At 37.2% G+C, this 25,058-nt stretch overlaps 1 long non-coding RNA gene across 2 annotated transcripts; it reads left to right on the top strand.

Annotated features, from left to right (window-relative positions):
- The first annotated feature begins 7,720 nt into the window (after positions 1–7,720).
- LOC107746272 (uncharacterized) lies at positions 7,721–24,644 on the top strand. Of its 2 annotated transcripts, none has more exons than XR_001640675.1 (3): positions 7,721–7,894; positions 19,720–22,458; positions 22,652–24,644. It is a non-coding gene; the product is annotated as an uncharacterized LOC107746272 (long non-coding RNA). The 2 variants fall into 2 exon arrangements; XR_001640676.1 differs by lacking the exon at positions 7,721–7,894 and adding an exon at positions 13,033–13,516.
- Positions 24,645–25,058: the final 414 nt, after the last annotated feature.

Below are 25,058 nucleotides of genomic sequence, written 5' to 3'. Positions count from 1 at the left end.
CTGTATTTATGCTGCTGTTCTCAGCTGTTGCATGCAGCAACAGGAATTACAGGCCAATTCTGATAGAAAGGCACATATAGAAATTTGTCATCAAGATCAATTTAAGAGTAAGGTGTATTTTATAACACACCTCCTTAAAACTGAAAGGGACAGTTGACTCAGAAATCCAAATTATGCCATCATTTAGTCTCACTTGTGTCATTTCAAACATGTATGACTTACTTTCTTCTGTAAAAATGTGAAAAGTCAATACAATGAATGTCAATGGGGTCAGATGTTGTTTGGACTCCAACATTCTTCAAAATATATTCTTTTGTGAATATCCTCTTGTACTCTTAAATAAATCATAATTTTTGTTTCTTGTGCGTTGCTGTTTTTACTGTGCAGTGTGAATATTTTATATACTTTTTCTATATATTTTATATATTATCTATATTATTTGATGGATTTAAAAGCCTTTTTAGTGCAATACATTGTAACCGCTCTGTACAGTTGTAGTGTAGTCATAACTAACACACAGAGCTCTATTATAAAGAGACAGGTTATAGAATATATGACCTTTGACCTTATTCCTATACAGTGGTTGTTTTGCTGTAACAGCAACCATGCAAACTCAAAAGTCCGCCACTATAATTATCTCTCTCTCTTTTGTTGTGTGCTAGAGTGGGTTGCAGGCTGATGGAGGGTGATTCAGTCTGAACTGAATGACTGCTCTAACAGAACGGCACCAGTGACCTTATGGAAGCATCATCATCTCACCCTGTGGCCATCTGGTAGTGTGATCCTCTCTCACACACACACTCACACATCCACCTCTCTTTTGAAAGCATGCATGCTCACACAGTCTTACACAAACACACAGGAACACAGTCATAAATGTGTGAACTCATATACATGAGCAAGAACAAAAACACATGCTTGCACACTAATATTCTTTCTCCCCTTGGAGGCATGCATACACAAAATGTGCTAGACTAAAGACATATGCTTATACTATTGCATAAAATCATACAAATACGCTATATACTTATATACAAGTATGTAACTAAAATGAAATACTGAAGGGGAGCAAAGGTGAAATCTTAAAGGAATGCTTCAAAAAATGAAAGATTTGTGATTATTTACTCACCTTCATGTTGTTCCAACCTGTATGCTGTACAAAATTATTACATTTCATTGGTTTCATTGGCACAATATTTAATATCTGAGTAAGATGGCAGATAAATTTCAGTATGTTCTTTACAGCTATCATATGATTTCAGATCAGGGTTGGAAATTAACTGTGGTTTGGGGGAAAATACAACCAAAATGAACATAAATGCTCCCCAAATTCAAGATATGAGTACAAAAAAATGCACAATTAAACTAAAACGATTATGTGTGTCGCGATTAAAGTTAAATGAATAAAATGTGTTGATTGCGGCATTACATTTATATCTGCTCACATTGCATCAAACATTAATTTTTACGCGTTGATTTTTATTATTTTTTTTCAACGTTGAGCATTAAGCAATCACACACCTATCTGATGAGCATATGAACACTATTGTCCAATCAGAGGCGTCTAGGATTAGTTGCAACAGCTCTGGTCGCCGGTAAAGAAGAAATTCACTGAAAACGCTGAAATTTGTTCAGCGTGCGCTCCGACAGAGTTCTGCAGTTCCGCGAATTCTCTCGTGATAAAACAAGGTACAGACGCGAAGTAAATAAGGGGTTCGGAGACCCTGCTTCAGATGACTTGAAATTTAGTAACCAAGTTGTATGGAGTGGACTACCTTTATGGTACTGCATGGTGATTTTTGTTCATTTTGGAAACCCGTGGTCACTATATATCTAAAATGTCTATATAATATATATATTTTTACAGAATTTCCCTCAGATTTTACCTTTTGCCTTCCATGGACAATAACAGCATGGGTTTGGAACAACATGACTGTGAGTAAATAATTGGCAGAACCTTATTTTTTTTGATGCAAATGACTGGGATGCCAGGAAAGCATGCCCTGATCCGTACCAGACACGCACACACAAACCTCTGCGCTACAAAAAAACATACCTGCACATAAACTCTGGAACATGCACACGGACACATGCACACATACGCTCGTACAGCAGGTGCGTGAGAGTCTGCGGGTCCGATGGGCGAGCGGATCATAGAGGAGGAGAGGCAGGCAATATGAGGAGTGTAAGTCTCTGGTATTCACTCTCTTTCGCTTGGAAGCTTTGTCATGCAGTCAGACAGCAGCTGGGCAGGGAGGTTACAGACAGCATGTGTGTCTGTATGATTTAAACAGGACTGCTGTGAGTTCAGTTTTAATTTGGTCAGGCCAGTAGACACAATTCACAATTCACAACCGTTTTCATCCTCCACCCCAGCTAGTGTGGCTCAGAAGCAGAGCACTGGACACAAGTAGGACCTGTTGTTCCTGGATCGACCTACCTCTGACATCACAGAGAAAAGGTTGATAGGAGAAAAGTCCTGAAAATCTGATTGGTTGACAGATTTTTTTTCCTCAACTTGTAAGGATGTTGATCCAGGAGCATGTGCTTCTTGCAATATTGAATGTATAGAACATTTTTAAATTGCTGAAGTGCACGTTTATAATGTATTTGATAGTCGCTGATTTATTAAATAACCAAAATCTCTCACAGTTGATTTTTCTGATTATATGTACCTTTTTATGGTTACAAATTTTGTTTGCATCATTGCATTTCTAAGCAGACATTAGATAACACACAATCTTTCTCCATAAACACTTGTTGATACATATGCTATAGGTGGAAGAGTTTGTATTATTTATTTTTGTCCTTTTCTCTCTCCGCCTCTTTATATATTTCCTTTTTTTTCAGAGGTTATGTACTACACTGTAAAAAAAAAAACTGCAGCTGTTACCTGCTGTTTGCTACACTTTCTACCTTATCTGTCCACTAATTATTTGGACAGATTTTTATTTATTTATTACATTTATTTAGGCTATTTATTATAAGGTCTGATCATTTAAAAGTTACCCCAAGAACATTTTACAGTTTGTTCACTATTATTAATGAATTCTCTCACCATTAATGTCTGATTTACTTCAGGCCCAGAAAATGGGAGGCTGATTTGGAATTGCAGTGGTTATACTTGTTAAATTACTCAGAAAATGGCATTTCACAAACTCATTAATATCTTCATGGCCTGTCATCTCCTACAGAACATCTTCAGACAGAAATACACAAGACCCACTGACAGCTCTCTTGACCCGCCTGCCGAACAGAAGCCAGGGAACTAGGTAGATTAAAGTTAAATCAAGAATTAAAATCAATTATGGACAATTAATAGCAGGTTATTAAATAGACCAGTCAGTACATTTTCAGAGAGTTAATCAGCATTGACATTTTCCACTTTTTTCTTTGTCATTTATCATTCATTTGTGTCTAAAAATAAAAGTCAAGAGTATTTCTGCCAATTGAGTCAGAATATATTTTTGGGCATTGTTTTTAGTACACACACTCACTCACACACCCTTCTGAATTCCCCTCTGTGGCCATTTTCTTGTTTGGTTTCACAGGGCAGTCGAGGGAGCCTGGATACAGTGGGGATCTGTGAGAAGAGGCAGAGGGGTATGTAATCGAAGAGGCCAGCAACTCTTTATAAATAGGCTTGGGTCGCTGTCATTGTAAAGTGAGGAGGAATCTGATCCTAGATCAGTTTGCAGACTTTCATGAACACAGGCACACCCAGGATGAACCCAGAGAGGTGCAGACAACCATTTTACTTGATGGTGAGGGAGAGACAGGGAGCATGAGGGATGGATATGAGGATATATATAGACAATCTGTGGGTGAGGGACAGCCTCACTTCTTTTAAATGTTCTTCTATGACAGGTGTGAGACACTGAAAAGAGAGGGTGGTGCAAAACTTTCTGGATTAGATCATCACACTGAAAAGGTATGTCAAGCCTGTACTTTTAAGTATAGTTTGAAGTTTACAAGGATGAAAAATGACCTAAACACAGATAAGGTCTAGTGCAGCAATCACAGTTCCATCAATCCAGCTTCAAAGCAGAAGTCACTTTTTATAAACGACCCACTGAATTAATAAACCTGGATTAAGATGCATATTGCGCAACTTGACGTTTTTTTTAATCGTTCAGTCATTCGCATCAAAAAGCTAATATAACACTGTGTACACAAAACAGTCAGTGTTTCAAGCTTTTTGTAATTTCACTGTCTTCCATTTTTAACAAGAGGTTAAAAAAGAAAGCTATTAACCTTTTGTTTCATCTCTGCTTTTTCATTTCAAGTCACATCTGTAGGCTATAAGTTTGAACGTCCTTCCCATAAATCAACTATAATTCGATTTGAGGATATTTCATGCTGCAAAACATATAATTACGCTGGTCCGTGAATGCCAGAAATTATTTAATTGTTATTTTATGTTTGGCTCTGAATGTAAATGATTCTGGACGCCTCTGCCTTAAGTAATTTCCGTGTTCATAACGAATATAACATCGTAAAACCTCGTAGAATATCACACGGATTTTACATAACACAAAGAGAGCGTAAAGTATATCTCATTATTTAGGGGTATTGACACTTTTTATAATAATTGCGGTTATGCAGAGTCTCTCTTGAATCGCCGAAGAGATCAAGTAGGCGACAATCCCACGTACACGGATACAAACAAGCTTTATATCTTTAGATTGCGCTCAGATCACACATCCAAAACTTTACAACACGTTTAATTCGTCTAACGTGTGCTCAAACGTAGCTAACATTTTCTTCATGAATCCGCGTCAAATAAAAAACAGGCACAACATCGTAGTATATATATTAATGGCATTATCATAATACAATTCCCTGTAACACTGATAAAGTTTACAGACTGTTTATTTTAGCGGCTACAATTCAATTCTCATTAATCGCTTACGTCAAATTATAACTAATAGTGAACATGGCCTTATTAATTTTTAAATAGATTCCAAAAAAGCCATTCATTTTGTTAGAAGAAAAACATTCTCTTAAAAACATGCTATTGTTTAAATCCCCTGAAAGCCTGTTATAGGTAGCCTAACAGTGGTTAAAAACTGGTCCTTGTGTAGCAAAGAAATGTTTCTTTTTCATAGAAATACAGACACAACGCATTTGACGTCACAATGTCCTTCAGCAAACGAATTCACATCTATTCGTTCAATTATGGCAAGAAAAATTCTCTTATTCACAGAGATTAGGCTAATGTTGGAACTGTTCACACGGATTCGCGGGTTTCTTATATGACTGTCCAAAGCCATTCATTTTGTTAGAAGAAAAACATTCTCTTAAAAACATGCTATTGTTTAAATCCCCTGAAAGCCTGTTATAGGTAGCCTAACAGTGGTTAAAAACTGGTCCTTGTGTAGCAAAGAAATGTTTGTTTTTCATAGAAATACAGACACAACGCATTTGACGTCACAATGTCCTTCAGCAAACGAATTCACATCTATTCGTTCAATTATGGCAAGAAAAAATCTCTTATTCACAGAGATTAGGCTAATGTTGGAATTGTTCACACGGATTCGCGGGTTTCTTATATGACTGTCCAGTTCTTTGACTGAAATTTACATTAACCGTTTTGGTGTCTTCTGGAGCAATTCTGAAGTCTGTATAGCCTACATCGATAGTTTGATTTTTGCATTAATTCGCATTTAGGTAATCCGTTCTGTGTCATGTCAGTTTACGGCCTTGAAACACGTATTCCGCATTTTCATTTATTCCAAAACATGGAGAAAAATGATCACATAGGCTATTAGTTACTATGTTAAACTCATGTTAAACTTTTGAGATTACAGGTTACTTATAAACATCTGGAAGAATATATTTAAATTATAGGCTACTTTTAAACATTTTGCTTGATGACCGCAATTAATATTTAATTTTCTATTACTTTAACCTATTAACCTATTACTTGTTGTGAAGCAACTGCAAATTTAGGCTATAGAGATTCTTGAGTTCTCGTCAGTTACATTTCATAGGCTAATACAAAGAGAGGTCGCGAGTAATGTATTCTTTTTAAGTCTTTACCACAGAATACATTGTCATAAACCACCATAGATGATCTTCATAAAGGAACACGTTTGTTCCGCGGTTGTTCACAGATGAACTTTTGGGTCCGTGTAGCTATAGAGAAACGGGTGACAACTCTCTGAAAAGTTCGTCTGTGGGCCTGTTTCACAAGGGCAGAATCCTGTATTTATCAAAGAACAGTCTTTATTAAATGGCAGACATTTAATTTTGCACTGCAGTATGAAAACTTTAACACGTCATTTCACATTACGATTGTTAGGCTACCGTGTGTTTTCAAATGACCAACATACTCGCTATAAAAACTGTGAAATTACCTCGCGGCGTAAAAACTTTATTACTATTATCTAAGTAACATGTTTTGAACATAGACATTGCAACATAAAATGTTACCTGAACTTAATTTTACACATTTCTAACTGTAGGTTTATTAACATGATGGATAGGCTGCCTAAAAGTTTGACCTCTGGGTTAAAAAAGTTCACTCGCAGTTCAATTTCTAGTTGTATTGTCCGATTTGTGTCGGTATCACGGTGCACAAATGTTTATATGCTTACTTATTCATTTTTAACATCATCTAAAGAGCCGATGGGTATAGGCTACGTCAAGTTTGGGCTAAGGTTAACTCCAGTAAACTCAACAGGCCCCGGTGTAGCTAAGGCTGATGGTCCCTCGGATATTTTAATCACTAATTAAAAAACGTATTACTAAAATCTGACTGAATGTATTTGTAAAATCTATTTGTCTCGTCAGCAAAATGCTTTGTTTAACTATCAACAACTCTTGACAATAAAACTGTCATGCGGACATTTGTCTTTGTTCCATATGAGCCAACACTTTTAAGTACGGATTTCAAATAATATCTGAATTAATCCATGCAGATGACTTTGCTACGCTTAATTACATACAACAATTGGTTATCTAATTGAGTATCTACCTGACTCTTTATTGGCCGTGGAGCGAAGCAGAAAATCTACAAGCAAAACTCCGTGATGCAACTCTGTTGTAACTGGAGCAATGGTCCGGTTGATTCAGTAGGACTACGCATGCATCACTACATAAAGTAATTCAGTTCACTGCAAACTATACCTACTGTAGGCTATGCATGCATGCATGCATGTTGAATCTATACTTATATAAAAGAAAACTCTTTTAATATCTTTGTGGATACAGCATGAACTTTGTGGTTTACAACTGGATCGCCACAGTGCAATGACAGCCCTGATTAAACATTCAAAAAAACTCTAAAGGCATGGCAACATGACTTACGTTGACAAAACATGAAAAAATATATTGCAAAAATATTCATACAAACACATATACACATACACACTTAATAAAGATATCCGTTCTCGCTGTCACTGTGTAAGCTGCTCGAGCTTGTCATTGCAGCGCTTTAATGAAGACTTGCCTGGCACTTCGCGCTTCCTACCCCAGCGAGCGCATATCTTGCCCCGTATGAGTTGAGCTGTACAGTGAGGGGGACACGTGATCTCATCTGATCCCGTCGATTTTGTTATAGGGTGGAGGGTCTGGGTTTTGTGTACATAAGGTCGTGTGCTCGCTTCTTCTCTGTCTCTGTCTCTCTCTCTCTCTCTCTCTCTCTCTCTCTCGTACTCAAAGTGCCACCGCTCCGCCTCCTCTTTTCGCAACATTGACGCAATGTATAAATGCTGGAACAAAAGGACAACTTCCTTGAAGCTTGGCGTAATTGCAATAATAGAGATAGAGAAGGGCTTCAGTGACATACTGATGGGTCCGGCATTCTACCGGAATATCTTTCCCACCGCTTCATTGGCTCGACGTACACGTAAAACGGATTTGCACTTTCCCAGGTTATTCCAAGCCTGAAGTAAGTATGATAAACCAGCCTTTTCTTTTCCATATCCAATCTCTCCAGCTCCGTTCGCGCTCCCCTGCTTCATGAGGAAATACGACGGAGCGAAGCTTTGTTGTCGAGTTGCCATTCACATTGCGTTTTCTCGCGTATTGGCTGTGCGATTTAAATGTTTGAGGACGAAAGTTGCCGTGTTGTTTACGATTCATTATCGAGCTTTCTGAAATTCATATAGGCTATGTTTAAGCGGAGGTGGTAAACAACCACAGTCGCACAGTTATTATTAGGTCTGAAAAGAAACGGGCTAGTTTTTTGAATGAATGTTTATTTGTGTTTCTTGAAGGGTTTCAACAAAAGGCGATGGATGCGCTCTAGCTCGCGCGGGGGGGGGTTGAAGTAGAAGTCGCCTAATGTCAATGACACTTTCCACGATTAATTTCGTGGAATCGCAAAGGTTGAATAGCATATCAAAAGAGCGGCTCGAGCGCGTATACATACATCATCGAGCACAAAAAAAGCTGTAGTGAATGCCAAGCAGTGAAGTGCCGGGTTTTATTATGTTCAACTACACTGAAGCTGCATTCCGCTTCCATTCCGCCGCTCCAAAATTATACGAGGATGTGTTGTGCGTCTCAAAACCAATATATTCTCACATGTTGCTCATTCTCACTGCCGAGTATGAACAGGCGCGTTTTATTTCCGCGACCAAACGGTGCCTGCGCTATTGCTGTTAATGCCGATCCGATACTTTGCGAACAAAGGACCGGGGGAGAATTTCGTGAGGTGGAGGACGACAGTAAAAGAACGGGTTGACTGTTTACAATAATAACAGGATAGTCGTGACGTCGAGTGATAGACAGCGCTCTCAGCCAGAGGAGAAACTTCTGAGGCATCAACAACATTCTAAATTTGGACAGGGGTTACATCATCGAAGTTAAAGCTGCCGGGGGGCGGGACTTCCGGTTGGATTTGAGTTCGTACCGCTGAAGCGGCTGCTCTTTCTGTTGTGTCTTTGTATCTGTCCGTCGCTGTACAGTCGACTCCCTTTTTTCACTGCCACAAGCAGAGTAATGTTTAACATTTTGACCGCTTGCTCTGCTGGACGCATGAAAATGTTTCGAGGTGCACGTAAATGGCTTGTAACAGCGTGGATGTATCGTGTGGACCAAACTCACCATATTCAAATGATCAAAACGTTACCGTGACCCAAGCCAACTTAAAAGAAGTAATGAACTCATATATTATGACTTAAGCTATCCAAAGAGGGCGTTTGTATTGGTCTGTGCATTATCTCTGGCAAAACGTGTGGTTTTGTGCTGGTGCTCTTCATAAAATCCCATAATGATAGATAGTGGTATGCAGAGGCGGACAAAGTACTCAACTCCATTACTTGAGTAGAAAGTACAGATACTGCTGGTCAAATATTACTCCATTACAAGTAAAAGTTGTAAAGACAGATTTTTACTTAAGTAAAAGTACAGAAGTACTTGCTTTTAAAAGTACTTAAGTACCAAAAGTAAATTTCCTTTTTTATCTCAATGCACTGTTTTATTGTCCGTACATAATACTTGCAATACTTCTGAAGCAACGAAAAAAAAAGTCAAACCTGCTTTAAAACCCAGCAACACAACTGTAGCTGTATAACTTTACAACAGAAACACTGCTTTAACAAAAAAGCAAAACAGCAAGACTTATTTGACATCAAAACAAAAATTATAAAAATGCTCTCTAATCGCTCTCGCAGTACTTTCATGTCATACACAGAACGGTCTGTGCAGTGCTGATTCAAGTCCAACACCTATTGAACACAACTGTAGCTGTATAACTTTACAACAGCAACACTGCTTTAACAAAAAAGCAAAACAGCAAGACTTATTTGACATCAAAACAAACATTTTAAATGCTGTCTAATCGCTCTCGCTGTACTTTGATGTCACACACAGAACAGTCTGTGCAGTGCTGCTTCAAGTCCAACACCTTTTGTGTTTTATTAGGAGATGCACAACAGTTCTTCTGTGGCTTTATAGGTAATATTTTCACTTACACAATTTAGCAAAATCAGACAATATTGTGTGTAATGTATACCACAATATTAACTTCTTATTATTGAATTGTTATAAATAAATATCACATTTGCAGCTGGTCAGTGTTCAAAAAATGCTGGGAAATCATTTCATGTAGCCCTACAAGAGTGATTACTGATAAACTGTCTGAAAAAAAGAAAGAAAATAATCACCCACTGACTTTCAAAGCTGCTACATAGTAACGACTTTCTACTTCGAGGACCTTGATAGAAATGTAGTGGAGTGAAAAGTACAATATTTGTCTTTCAAATGTAGTGAAGTTAAAGTTATAAGTTCCCAGAAAAAATAATACTCAAGTAAAGTACAGATACTCAAAAAGTGTACTTAAGTACAATACTCAAGTAAATGTACGTAGTTACTGTCCGCCTCTGGTGGTATGCCATAAATTAGACAGGGTTGATGATTTTCAAAAAGAAATTGAGTACAACCATCTTAATCTGGTGAAAATGTATACAGCAGTTGATGAAATACCATGTAATGACTTGCTACAAAGTCAAGACAGTTCACTATCACATTAAATTACTACATATAATCATTGAATGAATATCATTCGTATGTCATAATAAATACATGATATTAAATTTACTGAAATTCTATTGCCATTTCACCACATTGTGTGGTATATAAATAGCATACATTTATCTTTTATGATTGGTGCAAAATTTTACAGGCTATAATGCCAGAAACTAAATTTCAGATAAAGTGTGTTTGCGTGAAATTACTTGTTTGCTCTGCTAACAGGTTCTGTGAGGTGATGTCAGATCTTATGAACCTGACCTATTTTAACCTATTTTGTGTTCATACTTTGAGTGATTTCTATATTCTATAAAGCATTTAATTAGAAAGTGCTTTTTTTTTTTTGTAAAGCCATGAGATCAGATACCATTCACTTTAAGATCTCTCCCGCTTTGGGTCACTAATAAATAAAGTTAAACCAAACAAACCACCATGAGTCAGTGGCTGTGTCTTGTTAGGCCGGCCCACTTAACAGGGGTCGAAGGTTGCTGTTGTATTCTCAGACTTGACTTGCAGGCATCTATTGGCTTTTGATGGATGTTGTTACTTAAGTGTGTAGGCTCTGGCCTCTGTAAAAGTGGGGGCTGTCCCCTCACATGCTCCCATCCCCTCCCTCATACTAAAGAGATCACAGGGGTGCAGCTGCTTCAGACAGCTTTGGGGTGGGGTGGGGGTCCGAGACCCTTCAATGAGAGAACAAAACCCTTTCATAAACACACACACTCAAGTTCACCCTTTACAACTGCCCCTATTTTCACACCCCTACAAAAAAAAAAGTTTGAAAAGTGGAAGGTGCAAGAGTGCGCGGGGTGCACAGCACACGTATTTGTCCTTATTAGAACACAGCTAATTACTTAAATGTTACGATCATGAATTCGAATAAACGGAAAGGCATGTTTTCTTTTCTGTATTTTTTCTGCATTATGTGGCTTGACTTGTGACTAATTTCTTTCAAATTTATCAGAAATATCACATATGAATGAGTAAGCCAACAGGTCAAGGGTTTAATGTAATGCAAGAGTCAGAATAATCAGATACTGCATACAACAAAACACAAAATTTATACTTTCCGTGACCCAGCAATTGAAGTCTGCCACAACTTACTTTGCCGACTTTTTTCTTTTACTCTGGTGTCCTCTTCAACGCCATCAAATTGCAAATTGCAAAACAAAACCACACATCTGTTTAAAGAGAAGACAGATATACGCTTCTCACACCAACAGGAAACTCAAATAACAAGTTAAGCAAATTAAAATTCTGTATTTTTTCATTGAGTGTATTGAATGTAATTTGCAGCCCTGCAGTGTGTCTATTTCAAGAGTTGTTTAGGGTGAAATATGAAGGCAGAAAGTTTCATTTGATTCAGCAATTCAAGCCATGAATGGAGAGTGTGTTGAAGTTCTGTTCTGTTCTATGACAAGAGTCCCGAATTCAGAAATGAGTCAGTAATGATGTAGCTTGCTGTATAAAAAAGGGCCTTAAATATATGGCTGCATTTATTGTTGGTATGTTTTCCAAGTGAAAACGCTCTATGTACAGTATAAGGGACTTTAAAATTGTGCATTTGGTTATTCATATACTTCCAAAAGCGTCATGCTTCATGTATTTGACTGTAATTCATGCTGTATTAGCTCAATGTCTTTTAATATAGCTAATTACACAGCCCTGTAATATTTATATGCAATCTAACAATAACAAAGTTGAGGTCCGTGATAAGGTTGATTTTGACGTCTATTATATACAACTGTAAAACGTGGATTGTTAATATATTCAGATCATAAAACAAGCTTTTGTGAAACTTCAGATAGCCTAGGCCTAAAACATCTAAGATTATCAGTAGTTCACATCTATTGGCAGCAAGGTGCCATTGGTGTAATGTATATTCAGTCAGCCTTGATACTGCTGCATATGAATGTTAGTTAGTAATAAATCACCCAAATTACAAGAAATGGGGTAACTCTTGTGCTGGTATCTTCTACGTGTGGATAAGTGGGCAGCATTAAGATTTGGGCTTTCAAGTGTGTCACAAAGCAGTTGCCGAGGAAAAACCAGGTCATATCTCCCTCTCTTTCTGAGCAGAATGGATATTTTACAACACCACTGAGACTGAACTATCAGTTTGCATAGGGCGTATACAGAAGAACACCTTACATAAGTTTCTCTATAGGGAGCTGGCAGGGAATTAGTCGATGAAGTAGCTTAAATGACAAGCATTAGATAGCCAAGGGCTACTTTTTATTTTTCGAGGCTTCTTATGTCCTTATCTGTCCCGATTTGGGTGCTTCCCCTCAATTGGCGGAGGCACACGGGATTCTTCCCCTCTAAACACATGCACGTCTTTAAACGTGCAGTTTCACAGAATAAAAGATTGTTTCGCGTCGCTTTGACGGTGATGAATAAAACAATTTCCTTCCAGTAAAATCACTCTATCTCCCACCTTCAAAACCGCTCTCCAAGTCCATGTTCCCGGCATGCACATGCGAGCTGGGGGCGGCTCCTACCGATTTGAATGAGGAGAGTCACTTTAGGCGCCATTTTCGAGTGAGCTGCGATAACATCAACACTGAGCTCGCGAGCGTAGAGAGACAGCGCGCGCGACGCTTCGTCTTAAAAAAAATAACACTTATTATCTGAATGCGGGGAAAACGGCAGGATCGGACCGCGTTTAGAGAGTAAAATCGCCTGCGATCTAGTGTCGACGAGCACAGTACGAGCCGATTGTGGAGCCGAAGGAGAAAAGGGGGCTATCGCTCAGCTGCGCATGTAGAAAACCTGCGATTTTAAAAAAATAATATATAAAAATAACACTCGATGCGAGGAAAAATATTGAAAAATTCTGGAAAATACCAGAGGGTTTTAAGATTGGGATTCTGCGCGGCGGTGGTGAAGATTGTGTCATTTTGGGTTTTTTTCACGTCGCTTTTTGAGCGGGAGTAACGGACGAGCCGCTGGCGCAGATACACGCAGTTCAGTCCGAGTGTGTGATGCAGCAGACTCTGAACTCAGATTATAGAGGAGACATCAGCCTTTTTAGCCGGTAAGCTGTATGAAACTGTTTATTAATCGAGTTTGACATAAAAAGGTGACTTTGATTGTAATTAGTTTTTTTTAGAAGACCACGTTGTCGTGAAACTGTCTTGAAGCGTATTGTTTTTTAGGGTAAATACTTTGCGCCATTTTATAAGTCCAAGCACGGAAGCCTATGTTGATTTAAAAAAAAGTTATTTGTTATTTTTTTATTATTATTGTGACCTGACGCTGTCATAATGTAACGCTCTTGATTGAGACGTCACAATATAATATGTTACAACTAGATTGAATGGACAACTGTGGTGTTTATGTGACTTATAAAAATTGACACGATGAGGTAGAGTCTTGTGCTGACTTGCGTTACTACTTGGATATTAAAAAAACCGTCAAGTGTCATTGTGTAAAGTTGGAATAATAGTAAAATGTAGCGTTTTTTTGTGCATCTAGAGCTGGGAGGGCACATTTGGTCTGCTGGAGAAAGGGAGATCATTCTAGCTTTTCTTGGAAATGTGAATTGGAGTTCAGCAATTATGGTTGCAAGCAGGGCAGTTTCACCTTGTAATGCAATTTGGTGAATTTACGCACGAGTTTTGCTTATATTATTCACAAAATAAAGAAAACTTTATTCTGTCCTGACCTTCAATAAATATCTGTATTTTTAAGTCAATTACTTGCTACATTTATTATTAGTTTTCAACAGCACCACTTACATTTTTTTTCAGCTCCTCTGATGAGTGTCAGGCCGTGTTTCCATTTTTAAAACAATAAGTGACTTTTTTTGTGTGCGGTTTTTGTACTCAACTGGATGGAAAAGTAAGCCTTGAACTACTGTGGGGGTGGAATTGAAAATGCAGGCCTGTTGAGAAAAAGCCTGTCAGTTGCAGAATTGCTGAGGTGTGTTTTTCTCCTCACATTCAGTCTGTGTGTGTATTGGGTGTCTCATGGAGGGCGTGCCGCACCTGGAGATTCAGATGAGCCAAAATTATGCTCTTGACTTTTTTTCCTGCATGGTTTATAATATTGATAATTATTGATACAGTTATGGCATAGGCAAACAAGTCATTATACTAACAAATTTAACCTAAAGTATACAAGAGATAATTCTTTTGAATACATTTTTTAAGTCACACAGGCCTTTACCAAAAACGCTATTGGCTGGCATTATTGTTCCACAGCTTGCTTTCTGTAGCTGTTTTTAACCAAACAGCTATAGACACTTTTGTCAAAAGTGTAATGATATAGTGAAAATTGTCCACACGCACTGTAACTATTTTTGAGGCCAAGTGTGACTTTAATCAGAGTCAGAGTTGATATTTCTTTGGTTATCGCTCTACTTTGTGTCAGAAGGACAATATTGTTGCCTTGAATGACTTTCGAGTGGATTTTTCTTCACTCACTGCAATGTGTTGCAATTTACATTAATTATTGAAAAGCATTAATATTTCTGAAAAGTTTTAAAAAGAAACTTTGATCATTTAAGCAGTTAGCTATCATTTTTTATGTAAAGCAGTATTAATATTTCAATGTTTTAATGTAGGCTCAGTCATTCCACTGTGCAGTGTTAAGTGCTCGATCACCTATCACAAACATATTTTTTTGGGGGAAAAAAAGGCCTAAATAAAAATAGTGGGCAGAAATCATTAGAATTCCTTATATCTGTTAGTATCTGCACATAATTATATAATTATGATTACTATGTCAAAACGTTATAATTATAGTATGTTTTTGCAGTGGATTTATTGTAAAACCAGTAATAGTTACTAATTAAAGTTGGCTGCTTATGTATTCAACTCACTGTACACACTGTACACTGCATTCACTCAAAACGTTAATTATTAAAAATGAACCTAAAAATGAGAGTTGAACATAATCTTCTAATATAAAGTGATAGTAATATTTTAACATTGTAATGCGGCTTCCAGTCAGCTAGAAAAAGAATATCAGGAATGTATAAAACAGATATTGTCATGGCGACATGCCTCAGTTACTGCTTGTCCAGCCACAACAACAACAACTATTCTTTCACAACTGAATACTGAGCCTGTATGAATCCACCCAGTCTCTTCATTCACATCTTAGACAAACAGATAAATACGAGTAATTATTTATGATTAAAAACAAACTATAACTTACACATTTTGCACAGATATTTCATTGTCACATTTGTAGCTTGTCGTGTGAGGATTAAAAATGTTTTTTCGCCTGTGTGTGTGCGTGAGTGTATTTATAATTTCATGTCAGTGTGTAATTGTGGTCATGAGGTGATCCCTCAGTGGTCTGTTGTGAACGAGCGGAGGCTGGACATTATGACAATGACCCACTTAGACAACTTTACATTGAGTTTGTCTTTAGGTTAGGACTAAAGGTCACAGCATTATACAGGGCTTGTGTTTCTTTGATGGGATCCACTCAAGATGTTGGCTGATGTGAGTTAAAGTACGATGGATAATGACAAAAGCATGCCAACAAGGCCTAAATGAATGCACATTCTCAGACAGCCACTCAATTTGAAATAGTAATGTGTTTAGTTTTATTTTTACAAGCGGAACAGAGTTTGGGACAGTCTCATATTTAATTAGATAATTTACAGACATTAGATAATACGGTATTCAATAATTAGAGGTGATTTCTCAAAAGAAAAAGAAAAAAACATTCCACACAATCTCTTTAGCAGCTTTGAAATCCTGATTTTAATTTTAATTTTGCAGTCACTAGTAGAAAAATTCCTCAAGGCCAAAAATTGTATTTGATATTATTATAAGTCATTTTATTAAGAGCTAGTTGTTACATTTTATTAACAGCGTTATATTTTGTAAAACACTCATCAGCCCTTTCAAGGTCCAGCTGCATTATTTTCACCCAGTTGCAACAAATTTGCTACAAAGAAGAAATTCTCCAAATTTTGCTCTAACCTTTGATCTTAGTGAGCGTTAGCTTGTTCTCGTGTCTCTGTGACCGTGACATATTAGTCACAATCATGATAGTTCATAATGACTTGTACTAGCTCATTATGATGTGTATTGCAAGTGTCTTTTTCACAATTATAACACAATTGTAACCTCTTGGCCCAAATCCAAATAGAAACCCTCAAATATGTATATTTTATAATTGTAGGGTGTGTCATGTACATCAAAGACCACTGATTCTTTTGGTCCCTGTCATATGCCCAGTGTTTAATGCCATTTTTGCCTTATGTTAATGATGATGTTGTAATATTGCATTTGACTCAGACCCCATACCACACACACTATATGAAAAACGCTGTAGGTGCAGGGTCTGTGAATTATTTTTATGATTTTTCTCTAATCATTATTTGTTCCTCTTAATTTGGATGCTTTGAAAAAAATAATATATATATATATATAAATAAAAATGTGGAACAGCTTTGTCTACTGGCTTCCACTCAAATGGAGGTAAATATTTCCCTTAGTTTTTTTTTAAACCTTAGCTATAAAATTAAACCCTATGTTCTACGCCTCAAATATAATTTAGTATACTGTATAAGAAAAAAAATACATGAATTGAGGTGCTATCACCAGTTATATTATTCATGTTGATTCTGATTCTGAGCTGGTTTTTGTGGAGTTTCACATTGTGTAATACTTTGGTTTTTAAGTGCCATATTGACTTCAAAGGAATCACATTTTCATAGTTTTTAGTAGCAGCAGCTCCTGTAGATAATATAACAGGCCTGTACTGTTCTAGCTCATTTTTATATCAGTGTCTCTGCTTTAAACATAATTGTAAACATTGTATAGTGACTCTTTGAAGTAAATGCGATAGCAGAACTTGTCCCAAAAATGAGTGTGAGGTTTCTGTTGTGTTCCCCCCCCCCTCTTTGTGTTAGCTCATTTCAGCGTGGCTCTTGCCACAAAGTTAAAGAAGGGCCTCTAGGATTCAAAGAAGTTGGTTGATGTAGTTTCAAGTAGTAGCTTGAAGAGAAAATAAGAAGAGTCACTTGGCTGTGTTATTATCATGAAACCTGAATGTCAGTAACATTTGGGGCGGGGGCTTTTGATTTCATAACTTCACTTGCTAGTAAACCGATCGGTATGAAACATGATTTTCAGGCCAAACTTAGGCCTCAGTTTTGCGCGCGCGCGCGTGTGTGTATTTTTGTTTGCCCAGCAAGATCAGAGGACTCGATTCTTGGTGGGTGTGTATCTGTGTGTGTCCTTTTGTAAATGATCATTTAGATGCGAAACACATAAATGAAAATCTTGATCCGAGTGTCAATTACAAAGCTATCTGCTAGGAGGAACACAGCGCCAGTCGAGCTCTCTGATGCCAAACAGCAGAGCTCTTCATTGTAAGCTCTTCTTAGTACTACATGTGCTGCCAGGGGCTGCCCCTATCTGACGTTACCAAGGCAAATGCACTTGTTATGGGGACTGGCGCTGTTGTCAAGGTATTAGGCCCGTGCAGCCCCCCTTCCTCGCAGTTAAAGTGCTTGATGTGTTTTTGCGATGTGTTCATACAATATGAAATAACTTGTATATTGCGTTTGTACTGTGATGTTTCATGTACAAAGGCAATATATTAATCTGAAGCATGTAAGCACACTTTTTAAAGAAATACAAATGAACCTAATAAAAAAATACAGTGGTGCCAATTAAGACTGACCAAATAATAAAATAGTAACGTCTTATAAATTGTGGAATAAAAATATTTAGTTCATAAATATAGCATCCCCGTTTTGATATCTACAGTGTAGCTCTCCAAGTTTCCAGTTCTTTGTTTTAAAATGTATTAACAAATATATTTTTTGTTTACAGTGTTTATATGTAATTATGAATTATTTTGCATTGAATATTAGATTTTCTAGTATATCAAGTCTAGATGTTTTCAAGAGTACACCAATTTTGCACAAAGATCAAAAATAGTTGTTGATAGTGTGTAGAGTGGGATTAAAAATGTCAGATTTGTTTCCTTCAGTTCCAGCATTGTTTTATTTTGTCCCATTGGGCAGATCTTGTGTGTATAAATGTGCTTTTACACACACTTGTGTGCTCTCGTGCCCCCTTTGCTTGTTACTCTTATAAAAGCAAGTGAAATTAAGGGAGCAGCTTCCCCTTTCTGTGGTAGGAAGTGAATGTTTCTCTGCTAACTTCTGGCATACGAAGTTACAGGGAACAACACATCTAGCTGCAATCTTGTAAAAATACACTAATCAGACTAACCCCTTCACATCACCAGAGTGTGTCAATTTGGTTAGCAAATAAACTATTTTGTTTGAGTATGCTTTATTTTGTTTTATTTAGGTACACATGTACACTGCGGTGTTACATTCAATGTATATAACTTGCATATATAAATAACTTAATTATTCTGATGGGCTTTTATGTTGTTGAATTCATCGTCCCATCTAGGTTTTATTATCATAATATTCAGTCACTGTGAGTCAGTAAATACTAAGACACTACTTTTAATGAAAATCATCACTGGGTTTTTTTGCCTTTATGAATTTGCTATTAGCATAGTACTCAATAGTAAGTTACAATTTCAAAAATGAATAATGATTTTACAATTATTTTGTTGGTGTAAATTAATTTTTAGTTTGATGTTGCTGGGTAATTAGGCTGAAATGATCACTCATCTTTTTTTTTGTAACATTGTTATCCCGTAAAAATGAGTTTATTCAAAGTGTGCCCTTAAAGTTAAGTGTTAGTACTACTACTTAGAATTACATTTATATTGTGGGCATTATTAAAACTTACTTTGTGTTTTGTTTGTCCTTTGGTTTTATTTTATTTTATTTTTTTGTCTTCTGTATGGACAAGTGTGTTGTTGTTTTTAACTACTTAATATAATACTTTTTTACATTTAAAAGTAATTAAACTTTATATTTTTTAATATCACACATTTTGTAATTTTTAGAAAACACCTCTTCATAGGTTTGGTACAGTGGTACTATTTGTTGGGGATGGGCTTCATTTTCCACACACACACACACACACACACACAGAGAGAGAGACAGACACAAACCATGACACAAGGATTAATCTTCAAACAAGATTATGCCGTATTCATTTAAATATTTCACATAATGTACAACCACAAGATAAATTACACCTGTCCACAAAAAAAAAAAAAACACTGCATGCTATATGGATGGTATACGTTTGTTTTTGTACCTGTAATTATATGTTAAGAAACATAACAGCCAGAATTTGTGCTTCATAAATATCCCTTTATTTTTGTTTTCTCCAGGAAAGGAATGTAGAGCACACGGCATGACACTGAGCTGTGACACAGTCAAGTAACTGTAAGTACGCCACTGGTTGAACCATTTTAACTATACTGGTTATAAGAAGCATGGTTTAGTTGAATTATTTTCTGAAATGCATAAAATACCGGGAGTATATAGAAGAAGAAAACAAGTCCTATATCCTCATGAAGTGCCTAACAAAGAGAAAACAAGAAAGTGAAAGGCATACAGACAAAGCAAACAACACAAGTAAATATTATAATGTGGGAGGTTACAGGCTTTTGTCAGGGAGCGCTATTTTTTTTTTTTCTCCCAGAAGTCCATGGGGCTCTTTTCATAACCTGTAATTGTACCCTTATAGACAGCAGATGCTTCACTGTACACCAAAAGTTTATTGTTAGTATTGGATCACCTGGTACAATAGCACATGTGCGTTTACTGAATGGAACAGATACCTGGGGGTTTACAAAAACAACTAACATCAGAAATAGAACATGATAAATATTGAAAGTTAGTCATGCGTGAAATTGTTATTATTAGCCCGTTATTTTGCACTTTGCACACTTCATGTAAATTCACTCCCGCATAAGAGTCATTTCAAAGATAGTTTTGGGCTCAACCGTATGCAAGCTTCAGCTTACTCATATGGTTCTTTAAAAATTCACGTCTTGACTGATTTGAATTACCTATATGAATCTACTTGCAAATCTTATATTGAATATGAAAATAGTTTTAGAAAAATACAATTCAATTAGACAGCTTGCATAAATACACTATACACTATCAGTTCGTATGTTTTAACAGTTGCTGGTTTTCTGAAGTTATCTGCTTTTGTCAAATCTCTCTAAATGAAGGTTTGGATACAGTGAACTTTTTAATCACAGTGCACACTTACCTGGTAATGGTGATTTCATCAGTGAGAGGCAGGCAGGTTGTGTAAGAACGGTGTGAATATCATGTTTTTCTCAGAACAGGTACCAAATTACCACAACTGACCAGAGAGTTAAGAGTATGCAAATAGATTTTGAGCACTGTGTACTTCTCCAGAAAAAGCCACTGTAGAATAGAAATGTGCTGTTAAAAATAGAAGACAGTTAAAAAAAAAAGCTATAGTTAAATAGTGTAAGGAGCAGCAATGTAACATTTATATAACATTTCTAAAAAGAAACATTTTATATCTTTAAAAACAGAGATGCTCACTTAATCTTTGCATTTGTCAACTTTGCTTTTCATGATGTAACAGACTTTTAAAAATGGAAAACAATGCATTTGACCTTGAAACTAGATATTGGCAGCTGCCAGTTTTTTTTCTGGTTCCCATTTAAAACAAAAACTAAAGAATTATCTTTACTGGACTCCTAAAGTAGATACACTTTTCTAGAATAGATCTAGAGTAGAAACACTTTCACTTGTTTTCATACATGATTATGTTAGTGATCCATGCATGTCCTGCTGCATTTGCATAGCAAAACCAAACGGTGAGAAATAAGTTCACAAAGCCTCAGGAAGTCTCACGTTTTAATCAGAACTGCCGCTTGGTATTTTATCTTTATTCTTGATTTTAGATTCTAATGTCCTGAGCAAGCCTTTTTATTTTTTGTCCTCGAAGTCAGTTTGACACCATTTCATTAAAGCAGGTAGTCATACTGACACTAATTACTCATTGTCTTTTTATTGATCCTGTGTTTTCAGGTTGCGAGACGCGGAGCGTGTCTGTGCGGCGGTGTGGGCGCTCGTGCGCTCGGCGCGGGGCCTGTCGGTACTGTAGCAGCACAGAATGGTTTGTGAGTTATAACGGGGGTGCAGGCCGTACTGTGCTGCGGCAAGAACGACAGGACATACGCGCACGTCACATTCAAACGAGTGAAAAGGCAGCAGCAAGACTACGTGTGCCGGCGAGTCTCCTGAACTTGGCCGTGTGACTGACTGGCTGCCTGGCTGTAGCAGCACGTAAATATTGGAGTCAAAGCACTAGCGAATCCTCCAATATTGACCGTGCTGCTGGAGTTAGGCGGGCCGTTTACCGTCTGCGGCGGCCTGTGTGCTTCGGGATCACTCATCAGGAAAACACAAGAAGATTAACGACTGACTAATAACATACTGTGCACATGCCGGTGTTCTGAACGCTTTTATTCTGAGAACGGATGACATGGAATTTGATAAAACTTCAAATAAGCTGTGTATAATTATGTAATTTCAGTTTAAATGAGTCAGATGCTTCTCTAAAAGTGCTTGGATCTCGTTGATACAATTTATGTACATGGAAAAATGCAATAAAGGAAAATACAATTTAAAAACATTAAAATCACAACGATTGCATCAAGGAAAATTAATTGTGTAGAGTCGCGTTGCGCGCGAATTCTGCAGTTGGTCAAATACATAAATCTGCCACATTTCTCACACCAAGTTCTAATAAGAATATTTAGACTATAATGTGCAGTTCCTGTTGCCTATTATGGACGAAGCACATCGTTATAAAAACAGAAAACCGTTATAAAATGTGTCGTATTACAGTGTTAAGCATCATCACATCACCTTCCATCTTTATTTTCACATTTTGAATTACGCAGCATCGCCATCTTCTGGGAAACTTTAAATGGTTTGACGTTTTCAGCTCGCCTCTCGTTTCTTTTAAGTTAAGATTTAGGGGAGGGGTTCTGACAGAATCACTTCGTAGATCGGCCCCTTTTGGTACTTTGCGCTGTTTGTTTTGATCCTCGCGTTTCTTTCCCTCTGCAAAGGTCGTTAATATCAAGTCTACACTCCCTCTCAGTTGAAACGCTCGGGTTTCTCCTCCAAGTTTTCAGCTCGCCTCTCGTTTCTTTTAAGTTAAGATTTAGGGGAGGGGTTCTGACAGAATCACTTCGTAGATCGGCCCCTTTTGGTACTTTGCGCTGTTTGTTTTGATCCTCGCGTTTCTTTCCCTCTGCAAAGGTCGTTAATATCAAGTCTATTTACACTCCCTCTCAGTTGAAACGCTCGGGTTTCTCCTCCAGCGATACTGAGGAAACCATCCTTCAAAATCGTGTCCACCATCAGGACAAGATTAAGAAAAGCTTGCGTTCGTCTGGATCAATTGTACAAAAATCAGTCAAATAAGCAAATGAAAGATGAACATGCGATATAAAAATGCGAATCTATATAAAACTTTAAGGGTACTTCAAACCGAAACACTAAGTTGACCCTGTTGCCTCAATCAAGGGATACGAATGACCAAAAATCACAGGGACTAACCTAAATTTTTGCTCAAATTTAATGGACTTGGTTTAGAAGTGACTGAACTCCAATATCTAGCCACACGAAGATGCGCTTGTTTGAATGTACCTGAACCTTAATTGAAATGACAGAACTCAAGGACGGACATAAAGGCGACGAGTCGTATTTTGGGTCGTTCAGTACAAGCAGATGTTCTTGCCTTTAAAATAATTTATTAAAAGAAACCCTGATTATCATGGACGACGGGACCTCACATGTATGATGGCAGTTGTTCCTAATCCCAAAAAAGGAACATGACAGTAAATGTGGTTGAACGAAGCCTCAGAATATCTTGAAAAAATACATGTCTGTGTGCAACTGACCATCAACTAATTTTAATTTGAGCATTCACTCAATATCCACTTGACACTTTCACAGTGAATATCTGTCCGTAGAAAGTTAAAACTCGGACTACACGTAATAATTACTAAAAATGCTCAAAAAAGAGCACTGATTGTCCTTAATGGTTATTGGTTGTATTAAAGATGCATAATATATAAAAAAAAAACACTATTTAGATTCTCAGTGGTAGGATGCCATACAACTGATTTCGTTCGTAAAAATCAACGGAGGTGTACAAGGAAAAAAGTTATTGGTGTGGAGCTATGCACTTTAAACCTTACTGTTCTAGGTAAAACATACACAAAACGTAAATCTATAAAATCATTTTATTTTGATTGGTCACTTACGATTATGTAACAGAAACTTTTTTTGAATATCGAGAAACTGGTGTGAATAGGTTTGGTGCCACTGGTATTACTGGATTTGTTGTCTTCCACAGAATCTGACTAAATGGATTCGTTTTAACTATAGTCGAAATGAGGTGCCCTAACTTGACACATTATGAGTCCTTTGATGTCATATCCACCTCTATTGTACATTGTATTACGTAATAAAAAGCAGGTACGTATGAAATCAATGATATTGTCGAACGACATGCATGACAGACATATTAGCGAACCGATAAAAACGAGAGAAAATAGGGCAGAAACCACGTCACTTTCTTTTGCTCTTACGTCACTCCCTTCTCATGTCACTGAGGTTATTCTTTCCCTAGGCTGAACTACAGCTTAAATACTGTACTTATGAAATCGCACTGAACACTTTCTGAAGCGGAAATTCATAGTGCACCCAAAAGGGCTGCATAACTTTTTTTTTCTTTCCTTCTGAATAAGCTATTCTTGGCAGGTAAGGCGAGATCATACCCGGTAATTTCCACAGAAACATCATTTGGCGTGTCACAGCTGAGCAACGCGCAGGTTCACGGTGAAATCTGATTGGGCAGTTCTGAAAATAACGGTTTTGTTATCATTCAAAAGGCTCAAGGCAAGCAGATAAGTGCGCTCATGATTATCATCTCATCGCTGTTTCTAAACTTGTTTATGACATACTGCGAAAGCAAACAGACCTCGCTATAACATCACTTCATTTGTCATCACCTGCATCTCAAAATCACATGGCGAACCCGGCAAAGTTAGTATAAGTCTGTACCCTATTCAAAAAGTAGTAAGTTAAAACGCTCTCTCGCCATTACAAGATAGCGACTATGTATGAATTATTAAACTAGCTTAAGCTAAATCAGAAAACATTTTTAAAAAGGTTGACATGAAGACCATGATGAAACACTGTGCCTACTTTACCTTCTTTTGGTCCATTTACCTCGACATCTGCTTACTAGGACAAGAAGGTGATGTCAGTCAAAATAAATCTTTTTTACAATAACGCAGTAATCCTATGAAAAGTAGGGATGTTGGGTAAAACATTTCCACCGCATAACTGCGAACACATCACGCGCTCTTTTATTGGATAGAAACCGCGCGCGCCAGTTACTAGGGCACTCAGAAAACGTAATCATGGCGCTTGTTGCTGTGCAGATTTCAACACTAGCGAACTTCAAAAACAACAAGCAAACGTTAATATCGAAGTTACGTATTACAAGTAACAAACAGGCGTCTTGAAGAATGTTTATTTTAATTTGCCTTTGATATGAGGGCAAGAAAATATATGAACAGAAGTAAAGCTGTATCTTCGTTTTTGAAAGTAGTTGGTCAGATATAGATCCCCCCTTACTTTGAGCGGTGAGGTT

The sequence above is a fragment of the Sinocyclocheilus rhinocerous genome, unplaced genomic scaffold (assembly GCF_001515625.1).
Source record: "Sinocyclocheilus rhinocerous isolate Xijiao unplaced genomic scaffold, SAMN03320098_v1.1 scaffold798, whole genome shotgun sequence".
Lineage (NCBI taxonomy): Eukaryota > Metazoa > Chordata > Actinopteri > Cypriniformes > Cyprinidae > Sinocyclocheilus > Sinocyclocheilus rhinocerous.
This window is presented reverse-complemented; position numbering and strand designations above follow the sequence as displayed.